At 36.8% G+C, this 13,614-nt stretch overlaps 1 pseudogene; it reads right to left on the minus strand.

Annotated features, from left to right (window-relative positions):
* Positions 1-10,006: 10,006 nt before the first annotated feature.
* On the minus strand, positions 10,007-13,614 carry LOC143040500 (uncharacterized; annotated as a pseudogene).

Raw genomic sequence — 13,614 nt, forward strand, 5'->3', positions numbered from 1 at the left:
AAGATTTATTGGAACCAAAGAGAGGCAGTATGCTGGCTGAGCGGGTTAGGGAATTGTTTACTTGCGGAAGGTCGCGGTGAGGGCGATTCGAATCCTGCCACCAGCGAAGTTGAACTAAGAACATGGTTCATTAATCCACGCTACAAAGGCCTCTGTAAGGGGCACCGTCCTAGCCTCCCGATAGGAAGGAGTGTGTGACGTTAAACCATATCATCATCAAAAAGAGGCAAATTAATGTTCTAGAATTTGGATTGCAGGAGCCGCTTGGATCGTGACAGGGCGGTTGACAGTAGTAAACTCGAAAACGAGAAACAGACACGGTCAGTGCAGTTATGTGTTGACTGCAAGTCGATACTTGTTATCAGTGTCTTGCCTAGAAGCAGGCACAATTGTGTGTATGTGGCTTATATCTTTTCTTCGAAAACACGACTCTGAAAACAGAGGGCGATTACGTGTTTCGGAAATGTGTACGTATAAATGTACACCGCTGAATAACAATGGGTACTAAGCACTTTTGTGTCTTTTTATTTACCCTGAGAAGACTATGTACTTACGTTACCCCTAGATTGGTGGAGGTGGGCCAATTGGATACACACTTTTCGCGCTTAAATTTTCGCGGGCTTTTTTGTCCACAATAATGCCTATGTGGTAACTTTTATTGTTTGAGTTATCAGTAATGATTATATTTTTTCTTTTAAGGGTGTTTTTACCCCATCTGGATACATAATATAGCCCCTATAAGGTAGTGTGTATCTGATTGGTCCAGTTCCTACCGGTTATGTTACGCTTGTTGACATCAGATGGGAAAAGTCAAATCATTATATATCTTCACATGGTAGCTTAGAAACAAAAATTTTGTATTGTATAGGTAGAAAAAATACTATAATTGTATACACAACTCTATAATAGAGAAGGAATTGTCATTATGTAGTTTTTTCAATTTCATTTTAGGTTGTCGAAACCAAAAATGAAACGTACTATATACTACACTGAAGATGAGTTAGCACAGCATGTAAACTCTCATGAGTTTCAACATGGTTGTGATAATACGTCGGTGACAATAAATGAAAGTAATAATATAACCATCGTGACTAAATGAGGGTTCTAGGACAGAGGGCCAAGGTGGCACAGTGCTCGCAATATCACCTATTTATATTTTTTGCGTCGCCAGAGACATTTATTGAATGCTTAGAAGGTCCTCATAGGGATTTGAGTGCTGTCATTACATCCTGTCTTCCCCTCCCCCTCTAAATTCCACATCCGGTTACCTCCTCTCCCTCAGTGCATAGGCCTACGCACCAATCCCCCCCCTCCCCCTCTCACACTCCACTTCCGTCTCTATGTAAGTGCAATTTCATACAAAGAATATATGTTTCACATAGAAACACAATTTCATAAAAGAAAAATAAGTACATGCATTATTTTTACACATTACACATAAAAATTCATTTCCAAAATCACCCATTTTCATTTAGTCAGGACGAAGTTTTTTTTGTACAATTGAGGTTTTAAAGGTTTTGTATGAGATGAATTGACATATGTAGGTCATTGTTATAATGTTTTTTTTACCAAGTTCCTCTTATATTAGGCTCAGGAACACGTAATCTCAATCCTTTGATTTTCTGTCAAAGTTTTTTTCAATTGTTCATATTTGTCATTTTTTATTTTGGAATTACGTTAATTTTGTATTAGCAGGACTCTACGAACCCTATATTTATATTATAGTAACTTTAAATGGACAAAAAACACACGCATATATTTTATTTTAATTTTTTATTCTGTGTATCCTTTTGGATACATGGTCACGGGAGTCGCTAGCGCGCGCCACCTCCACCAATCTAGGGAAGAAGAATGGAGAAGCGTTGCTATCGATAGAAATTCTCGGTTGAGCTGTGCGTAAAAAATGCGTTGAGATGGGTTGAATCAAGATCTATAGGTATATAGAGACCTTGGGTTGAATCAAGGGCGACAAGAATGCAATGCTCTGCTCTATATAATTCGGGGGTGCAGCACACACTGGCATGATGCAGTCGACAAGAAGTGCTTATAAATCCATTGGCGTGCGCGAATGGCCGATGGAAAATTTTCCTTTATATTTTTTTCCAATTTCATGGATGAAACTAACAATAAATGGAGAGTAATGTTATTTAAGTTGTCAAATCAAGCTCCATATTTATTTTACTTACGAGTTTAACTTTTTACTTGTCACTGTTAAGAGCAACATGATCTATTGACCACTAGCCGCGAAAACATGGTAACTGATGTAGAAGTCGGTGAATTTGTTGCAAATAGCGATCACAACTTAGATTCAAAATCCTAATTTTTTTTAGAATAGATACTTGTGTTTCTAAAATACCCGATTTCAGTAAAGCTCAGTTCATAGGACTACGTCAGGAGCTTCAGCTTACAGATTGGGAAGCAAAATTAAACGAAAGACCTGTAGATCAGATGTGGGAAATATTTAAAAATACGCTCACTAAGATGATTCAAACTTACATTCCTTTTAAGGACAGACGTCGAATGACTATGAAAATTATGTATCAATACAGAGAGATTTAAAAAAAGACAATAAGAAAAAGAAAACGACAATACGAAATGAACATCGCTGATAAATCCAAAGAGAATCCCAAAGAATTCTATAGTTACATTAGAGATAAAAAGGTTGTCAGGAATCACATTGGTCCACTATTATCTGCTGACGGTCAACTTGAATATTCAAATGAAGGAATGTGTAATATCTTAAACAATTATTTTAGCTCGGTATTCGTACATGAAACACCTCAAAGTGAACTCCAAACTGAAACCTGTGAAAAGTCTAGGGTAAACTTACTACGGTAAATATAACAAAAGAAAAAATTAAAAGGTGGATTGATAAACTCAAAGTTAATAAATCACCAGGGCCTGACGGTTGGCATCCAAGAATCTTAAAGGAAATGAAAAATGAGATTGTTGTTCCATTAGAAATTATTTTCAAGAAATCCATCATATCCGGAGATGTCCCAAGAGAATGGAAGCTAGCTAACATTACTCCCATATTCAAAAAAGGTGACAAATAGAAGCCAAATAACTATAGGCCTATGAGTTTGACTTCAATCGTAGGAAAAATAATGGAAACTATCATCAGAGATGCTATTGAACATCATTTAGCAAGTAACCGTTTGATAAATGATAGCCAGCATGGTTTCAGACGGAAACGGTCTTGCGTAACTAACTTACTCGAATTCTACAACACAGTTATCTCGAATTATGACAAGAAGAAACAATATAGATTTAATATATCTAGACTCTGCAAAAGCTTTGATACCGTCCCACACGAAAGACTACTTACTAAATTAGCTTTACACGGAGTAAGTGGTAGCCTATTAGGTTGGACTAGTAATTGGTTGAATGGTCGAAAACAGAGAGTTATTTTGAATGGAAAAACTTCTAGATGGAAAAATGTTACAAGTGGAGTTCCTCAGGGTTCAGTTCTTGGGCCACTTCTATTCATAGTATATATAAATGATATAGACCATGGACTAAAATCTACTGTTTCCAAATTTACTGATGATACAAAACTGTGCGGAATGGCAAATTATCACTTCAGCCAATTAGATATTCAAAAAGATTTAGAAAGATTACAGCAATGGTCTGAAAAGTGGCTAATGAAATTTAACACAAGTAAATGCAAGGTAATGCACATAGGTAAAAATAACAGTAGGTACAATTACAAGTTATTTGGAAATTCGTTAACAAAAGTGGATAGTGAAAAAGATCTCGGCGTAATTATCAGTAACGACCTCAAATCATCCAAGCAGTGTATTTCAGCCTCTGAGAAAGCAAATAAGATTCTAGGACTGATTGCGCGATCTTTTGATTTCAAAAGTCCATCACTCATTAATAAGTTATATAAATTGTTAGTTCGTCCACATTTGGAATATGCTGTTTCGGTATGGTCACCGAATCTCATTAAAGACATTGACAGACTGGAAAAAGTACAACGGCGAGCCACAAAACTGATTCCAAATATCAAAAATCAATCATACGAAAATCGACTAAAACATATGAATCTGTTTTCCCTAAAAAAGCATAGACTCAGAGGTGACTTGATACAGGTCTTTAAAATTCTAAAGGGAATTGACAACATCAAAAGTGACAAAATTTTCACATTGAATGAGAATCAGACAAAGAACAATGGTCTCAAACTGTCCGGAAATAGATTCAGTTTGGAAGTAGGTAGAAACAACTTTGCCAACCGTATAGTTAATGAATGGAATAAACTTCTTGCACAGGTAGTGCAATGTAGCTCAGTTCGAAGCTTTAAGAATCATTTATATAAACACCTAAGCAAGATGCTGTAATGATTATGATTCATTTTATATTATTTGTTTTTGTTTTGTTATCATTTGTCTGTTTGATTTTCATTTATTATTAGTTATATGTCAATTTATTATGATTTACTATTTACCTGTTTGTTTATTATTTAACTATACCTACGCATTTATTTATGTATTTTGTTTGTTATTTACATTTTTATATTCTTTTATTTATTATTTTATTATTATTGATTTTTTTCTTCGCATCCGACCTAGATATGGATATAAAGGTCTCCTGTCGGCATGCTCTTGTCTGTCTCTGGTGCCGACGTAATATTTTCGCCGTTTTCTTTTATCACACACACACACACACACACACACACACACACACACTCACACACACACACACACACACACACGTGGCGCGGTTGGTAGAGTCTTCGACTGTCACCACGGCGGTCCGGATTCGAATCCTGCCCAGGGCTTGAATAATTTCAGTATCGCTGCGCTTCGAGTAGTTACTCCAACTCTCGTGGGCGGGGAGTTGGGTGTGTGTGTGCGTGTAAGGTCACAGCACTACTCATAGATCGGTCATATACGGGCTCTGAGCTCTTGGAAGGGAAAAACCGTCGATTACAAGTCCAACACGTGATCCAAAGACCATAGTGAACACACACACACACACGCGCGCACACACACACACACACACACACACACACACACACACACACACACACACACTTCAACGAACGGACGGCTTAGAAGACGTTCTGAGGAAAATTGAAGTTTTGTGGATACCATCGCAAAGAGAAGTGCCTATTGTATTTACAGGGTGGGGGGAAATTGCTCGTGGGGTAGTAGGAAAGTAGGGAAAGAGGAGAAGGGGAGGGATTACTGAGGGAAATGGAAGGAAATGAGGAAGGAGTAGACTTGGCCCAGGCAGAAAGGCGAAAGATAAACAAATGGGCCCCCGATCAGCTGAGCGACGATGAAATGTCTAATAAAAATGTAAAGATTAGAAGTATAGATAAGAGCAATACAGTAGAAAGTGATGAGAATATTTTCCAGGAACAAGACTAGAAGAGAAGGTCGATAAGATGATCGAGGACTTGGAGCGTAGGTTCGGTCATGTTAACAGCATTCTACAAAGAGTTGAAAAATTGGAAGAACTAGAGAAGGCGAATAAAAACTTAACTAATGAAATAGAAAACCTGAAAAGACAGTTAAAAGAAGTAAAGGTGGAGAATGAGGAATTGAAAAGGAATAGTAAAGAAAACAGAGAGGGATGGAAGTCGATAAAAGAAAACAGTAAGGTTGCATTTACTGATATAATTAAACAGCAAATGAGAGAACAAACTGAAGACTCAGTTATTAAAGTGATGAGACAGAAGGAGAATATAGTAAGAGACTTAGCTGACAAAAAGAAATGTATAATTATATTAGGAATGGAAGAGAAACATAACCCAGATAGAACCTCAAGAACCAATGAGGAAAATGAAAAAGTAAGCAGTTTACTCAAATTAGTTCAGGAAGATGAACCAGAAATTATGAAGGAAATTGAGGAAAAATTCAGGCTCGGAAAGTATAGTACAGATAAGACCAGACCAATTAAGATTAAATTCAGGTCACAAACGACGGCAGAGAATATCTTATCCAAAACAGGGAAACTAGCAACAAGTGAACAATATAAAAAGGTATAGATAAAAAGAGAAATGAATAAAGAGGAAGGAGAGGAAGAAAAGCAGAAAAGACTTGAAGCTAGGAAAAAAAAAAAAAACGAGAGCAGAACGGAGTCAGAGAAAGAGAGATTCTATTGGAGAGTAGTGAATATGAAACTAAGGCAGTTCGACATACAAGAGAAAAACAAAAGGGAAACAGAGAACACAATGGAAGTAACAGAAAACTAAGAGTGTCTTACACAAATATAGATGGATTAATAACAGGATTGAATGAGCTGAATGATTATTTGAAAGAAAAAGAACCGGACATAATGGGAATTGTAGAAACAAAATTAAAAGGCCCACTACCACCCAACAGTATAGGACATGATGCATATAATTATTGGATTAAAAACAGAGAGAAAAAGCAAGGGGGTGGAGTTATGTTCCTGACTAAGAAGGATATAAACGTGAAGGGTGTCATATATGGAAAGAATACAGTAGAGATGATTATGATAGAAGTGGAAGACAGAGATAAGAAGAGCAGAAAATTTGTGATAAATTATGTGCCTCCGAAAACAGCCTCATGGGAGGAGAGTGAACACAAAAGTATGTTAGAGGACACAAAGATAACATTAAATAAAATAATGGAAGATGGAGGAAGAATAGTTATAATGGGCGACTTTAATTGCAAAGAAATCTGCTGGGAAGAAATGACAGTAAAGGGTGGAGACGGCTCATGGGGAAACGCTCTACTTGAGATGATTACTGACCATACAATGACACAATGGATACAGGAGAACACCAGGTATAGAAATGAAGAAGAACCATCGAGACTAGACTTAATAATTACATCTGAACCTAGAATAGTGGACAAGACTGAATATAAAACACCAATAAGTAAAAGTGACCACATATTGATTGAACTGGAACTTAATGAAGAAAAATATATGAAAAGAAATGAGCAATATAGAAAAGGAAGAATGATGTATGAAAAAACAAACTTTGATAAAATAAGAGAATTCTTTCAACAAGAAAACTGGGAAGAAATATACAAAAAAGAAACAACAGTGGAAGAGAAATGGAATATTTTGACAAAAATTTACAAAAAAGGAGTGGAAAAGTATGTCCCAAGACAAAAATAAGAAAAAGAATATGTAAAATGCTGGTACAACAAAAGCTGTAGGGAGTTAAAAGACAAAAGAGACAAAGCCTGGACCAGACGGAAAAAAGACAGAAGACCTGAAAAATGGAAAATATATACCTGTTATAGAAATGAATATGTACAAACGTGCAGAGAGGAAAAGAGAAAATATGAAAAAGATATCATAGAAAAGTGTAAAGATCAACCAAAACTATTCTACAGATTTGTAAACAATAAACTGAAAAACAAACAAGACTTGGAGAAATTAAGACAAGAGGGAGTTGAATACACTGAGGAAATGGAAATGGCGGAAATTATGAACAAACATTTTAAATCAGTGTTTACAAGGGAGAACATACAACCTGAAGAGAACGAATGGAAAGAGAAAGTCCCCCCTATGGAAGAAATAGAAGTAACAAAGAATGAAATATTGACACACTTGAGTAATCTTGATGTCAGAAAATCGCATGGACCAGATGAAATAGCAAACTGGATACTGAAAGAATGCAGGAATGAACTTGAAAGAAGGAAAAGTTCCAGAAGATTGGAAAAAAGCAAATATAGTACCTATATATAAAGGAGGAAATAAAGAAGAACCTACCAACTATAGACCAGTCTCTCTAACAAGTACAATAGCAAAAATTTGTGAAAGAATGATCAAAAGTAGATGGGTAAAATATTTAGAAAAAAACAGTGTTAAATCCAAGGCAAATTGGATTCAGACAAGGATGATCATGCGTCACCAATTTAATATGTTTCTATTCAAGGCTAATAGATATAATACAAGAAAGAGATGGATGGGCGGACTGTGCATTTTTAGACCTAAAGAAAGCTTTTGACAAAGTACCACATAAAAAGTTGCTTAAGAAATTAGAAACTGAAGGAGGAATACAGGGCAAACTACTAAATTGGATAGAAGACTTTTTGCAAGAAAAAAAAATGAGAGTAGTGATAAGAAACCAGCACTCAAAATGGGATGAAGTAATAAGCGGTGTTCCGCAGGGAACAGTTCTGGCCCCAATGATGTTTGCTATATATATTAATGATATAGATGAAGGAATTGAAAGCTATATGAGCTTCTTTGCAGATGATGCAAAACTACTGAAAAGAGTGAAAACTGAAGAAGATTGTGAATCACTACAGAGAGATCTAAATAAAGTACAGGAATGGAGTAGGAAGTGGGAGATGGAGTTCAATACAAAAAAGTGTAGTATAATGGAATTTGGAAAAAGCAAAAACAGAATAACAGGAGCATATGAATTGGGAGAAGAAGGAATAAAAAAAGTAGAAATGAGAAGGACCTGGGAGTCAGTGTTATGAATAATATGTCACCTGAGAAACATATAAATAAGATTTTTGGAGAAACTTATAATTTAATAAGAACAATCAAAGTTGCATTTACATACCTGGATGAAGAAATGGTGAAGAAAATCCTAATCACCCTGATAAGACCAAGATTGGAATATACAGCAACGATATGGTCACCAAGTACAAAAAAATGTATAAAAAAAACTTGAAAGAATACAAAGAGCAATTACAAAACTGGCACCAACACTCTCAAAACTATCATATGAAGAGAGACTAGAAAAACTTGAACTACAGACACTAGAGCAAAGAAGAGAGAGAGGAGATTTGATAGCTATTTACAGAATCATGAAAGGCATAGAAATTACTGATAGAGAGAATCTGATAAAATGGGATGACAGAAATACAAGAGGACACTGAAAGAAAAAAAAACCAGCTATAGAAGATATTTGAAAAAGAACAGCTTTCCTCACAGAGTAATAGACAGTTGGAACAAGTTAGATGAGAAAGTGGTGTGTGCAAAAACAATACATGAATTTAAAAATAGTTTAGATAAAATGAGATATGAAGACGGGATCCCACGAGCATAGCTCCCCTTCCCGTAAAATACAACTACAACTAGGTAAATACACACCTCGTAGTACTGTTACAAGAACCCACATTTCGTGGCGCTGTGGTTGGAGTTCTCGCCTGCCGCTATGGCGGTCCGAGTTCGACTCCCGCCCAGGGCTGAAACAATCTCAGTATCGCTGAGCTGCGGGGTGTTCCTCCAATTCTCGTGGGCGAGGAGTTTGGGGTGTGGGTGCTTGTATTACCCATAGATCGGTCATATGAATTCTCATCCGAATGTTAATAACTGTCGATCACGAGTCCAATACGTGATCCAAGACCGTGGTGAGACCATGATGAAACCATGGTGACGTACACACCGAAAAAAAATTATCCACTTACATATGTTACTGTCTGAAACGCAGACTGCGTTATTCGTGTGTGATATTGAGATATACTGGCGCCATGTGCTTGCACAGACTTGGCGTGATGCAAGATGCAACACATATCGGGTTACCAACACAGTCCTTTATTCATCTCTATTTGTCCTTTATTTTGAAATCGTTTTGACCGGTAGGTAAAATGAAAGGAGCTAACCCTGAAATATACGTATCTTCTGTTTGTCTCGTATTCTCCGACATTTTACAAATGTGCTACGACATTATATTATCCTAATGAAACCTTTCGCAATGAACGATTTGATACCAGACACCGCCATATTTTATAAATCTTGCTGGAAAATAAATACATTTTTGGGCAAGTCTTATAAGCTTACAGTGTATCGTTGTACATTATTATGTCTGAAATTTAAGTAAATTAATTTCATGATTGCAAATGGCATATAGCATTGTTTAAGCCTCTATTTATAATTACAGATGATATTCGTAAAACAGCCTGTAATTGTATCAAGCCAAGCAATTTGTCATTTTCTACCGACTTCAATGGACGTATACTGATATGTACGTTCACTTGAATGCACCAGGCAATAGGCAAATCCATGTATTGTATAGAAAATATAATTTTGCATCGAAGACTTAATTTTTCCGGTACGATTACTAACCCTCGGCTGCTGGCAACAAACCAACAATTCTTCCAATGGCTCGCACATATATAAGTACTGTAGCTATACTTCTTGTTTTAACAATTTCACTTTGTGTGAGCATCCTGCCTTTACCGGCTTTCCTTGTAAATGGTGGGATGTGTAGTTTTGCACCACGCTGGAGTATTAGTTCACCAATGTTGAGGCCCCTATCCACCATTATGGCATCACTTGGGTCAACTTTATGAATGAACTTAGCCTCTGCAGTATAGCGGTCTGACGTGTTACCTCTATACACACTTGACACAAATGTTATGAGTCCTATGGGAGTAATTCCAACGAGTACTTTTAGTGTGTTGTGGTGTTTATACTGAGAATATGTGGCAGCCTGAGCTGAAGGATTTGATGGTTTGACTGTAAACATCTCTGTGCAGTCTAGGATTATTCGCGTGTCAGAATACTCTTCAGGGAAATCTTTTGGCAAACTTGCACGCACCTGTGCTGCAGTCGGCCATATAAGCCAGTCCTTAGGTACTAAATACAGTACATTAATCCAAGTTATGATGATACTACTTGCAACACTTCGTGCTACTTCAAAAAGATCTCCTAAAGTTCCTAAATCATATCCTTTTCTTATATGCAATAGGATCATTAAATATTCATCCAAGTGTGACAACTTCCTATTTGTATGTGCTTTGATAGTGCCTGGCGGTGTATTCTCATTTTTGACACTAATTGTCCCTCTCCAATAATATATGCGAGTCACAATTTCTTTTATCAAATCAAACAAATCATAAAAATCCTTTTGTTCCATGCCCGTATATCTTTTAATTAATACTCTCGGTATTCCTTAGAATTTTCTGAATAAAATGCGTTGCGTAATGCTCCGTCTTGTACAACATTGTTAAATTGCCACTGAAATAAGAAATAAGAAATATTGATAGTGTGGAGGACGTATTATTGCATGTAAAATGAAAATATAGTTCCTGCCATATCTGTAGTAGGTACTTTAATCAATTTTATATAGGGGGCCGTTTTTTGCACTCGGAAATCTGGCATATCCTTTGACATTTTTAGTTACTTGGTTTGTCTTTCTCTTATTTTTTTTTTCTTGAATCTGACATGCAGTCTGCCACGGCACACGTAAAATTAGTCATATTTGTTTGAAAATAGCTCCCAGCAGATCTAAGAGGCTATTGTTTACACAAACGTACCTCGTGCGTCCGCCACCACTGTTGTTATCTTTTATCTCACTGATTATTTTCATATACAGGATGTGACAGTGATATCCATTATTTTTCAACACTCAGATAAAATGCACAACCTGAAATCAACATCCTCTTATTTTTACTGTTCATACTTACATCAGTAAGAATAATTACCTATTTTTAGTTTTATCTTACAATTGAATTAACAAAGCCTTATCACCCTCACCAGTAAGTAAAAATTATAGCATTAAGAGTCATGTTTTTAATTCTAAATACACTAATGCAGCAATTTATGTCGTATTTTTTTTAATATCGGTTTCCAAATTAGCTAAGTCACCCCTTTGCCTCGTGAAACTTGCCGTGACACTCCTGATGGGGAAAAGGGTTCAAAGATGACTCAACAACAAAAACAGAGGAAAAAGCTTCAACAAATACATTAGCCATAGTGGTGGGGTCATCAGTTCACCACTCACCATCAGGGGGCCAACTCTAGGTCTGTCATGTTTTCTATTCCTAATGTAGGAGTGAAATCATTTAGGTTTAGTAGCTCGATTTTGAATCAGATTTCCTCATATTCAATTAGAGCTTTCAAGACAGCCGATCTTAGCGTTGCATTTGCTTCATTAAAATGGAAAAGTTTTTGTAATGTGTGATGAGAATGTCTACCATGAGTCTGTCTGGCCAGTTTGAATTCATTCCACATTTTAGGACGGTTTTTGTAAAGGGTACGAGGAACGGACTTTAACCATGGAGATATTTTTTATTTTGCAAGAGGATTTTTTAGGAGCAAATTGTTGAACAAGTTTGGTTAGGGTATTGGCAAGAAATGATGTGGCGTCGTCAACATTGCGGTGTAAAAATTCATATTCCCAATCATACAGTCTGAGAGAACTGCGGATACTAATAAATTTGCCCTTAGGCCAATCAAAAGTAGGAATAGTGGTCCCGCTAGGTAGAGGCTCACCCTGAAATAAGTATGACGCTTTTATGGTTACGCACCCACAGTGAGGGAAAGGTGGACAAACAGTCACACCCGGTCAGGTTCAGAAGTCAAAATAAGGTCCAGAGTGTTGCCGGAGCGAACAAAAGTAGGTTCACGTACCCACTGGTGAAGACCAAGAAACTGGAACAGGTTTAGGAACATAAAATCACAGGCTGAGATACCTAGGTGGAGATCATTATCTTGCTAAGAAATTGTGGGCAAATTAAAGTCACCTAGCAACACAAATTCCTTATCGGTACTAAAGTTATAGATAAAATCTATAAGTGTAATGTTATTTTCATAAGAATACGAGGGAGAACGATAAACTGATAAGACATAGAGGTCTAAAGTGGGGAGATAGAGTGTAAAGTGTTGGGCAGAGAGCCTGAACAGGTATGAACACAAGCCTTAATATTATTCTTAACATACACACAAGCACCAAATTTCAATACAGGAGACAAAACCATGTTTGTAAAGGAAATAACCATCAATATTCCCAACAAAATCATTAATGACGGGTCAAAGCTATGACTCAGTGATTGAAAACAAAGAAATCTCCTCATCACGACAAAATTTATCTACATACAGGGCTTTATTTGTTAAACAGTTTAGATTAGTAATTGCAAATTTTTATAAGTAGTAGTGGTTAGGTAGGGAGTGTGAGGGTTTAGTTTTTTTGTGTTTTGACCATTAACAGGGTTGCTGCTAGAAATATTAGAAATATCATTTCTAAGAGTGGTGTCAATAATCTTAGCTCGGACTAAGTCAGGTTTCATAGGTACTATTTCCTGCAGATGAATAACTTAATCATTGGTAAAAAGGTAAGACACGACATCATTGAATTTGTTGGTCACTGAATCGGCGTAGGAACCCAGGCCCCTAATTATCACAGAATCTACTCTTTTCTCCCTCTCTCCTAGTGTTATGGCCGCCCACAAGTCCAGCAGCTTTTAAGTCTCTTGTTTCATTTGATAAGATAGTTAAATCACGGGACAACGCCTTAACAGTTTCAAATAGTTGTAACAGCTCCTTGCCGCCAGTAACAGGTCTATTTGCACCTTGACCTTGACTGCGAGTGAGACGACAAAAAGTACACACGTAAGAGGCTCCCATGTTAGAAAAGTCAACAATTGTTTGGAAGGCATTATACGCAAGACCAGAGCATTTTTGAGATCCATGAGTCCAGGTAGAACATATCTCACACTCTAGGGAATCCTCATTTTCAATGTTAATGCCGCAAGTACCACAGGGGTTAGTGTCGTTATCACAGTAATGTGTAGGTAGGCAGGATACAGGCCAGACAATACCAGGAATGTGTAGGTAGGCAGGGCACAGGCATTGGTTGAAGCCAGTCACCCAGGATTTATCACTACTTTCATATGAACATTCACCTATCTTATTACTGCTATTTTGTTTCACAGTAGTATTACACAT

This window comes from Oratosquilla oratoria, chromosome 28, assembly GCF_046742065.1.
Source record: "Oratosquilla oratoria isolate Oo_2021 chromosome 28, ASM4674206v1, whole genome shotgun sequence".
Lineage (NCBI taxonomy): Eukaryota > Metazoa > Arthropoda > Malacostraca > Stomatopoda > Squillidae > Oratosquilla > Oratosquilla oratoria.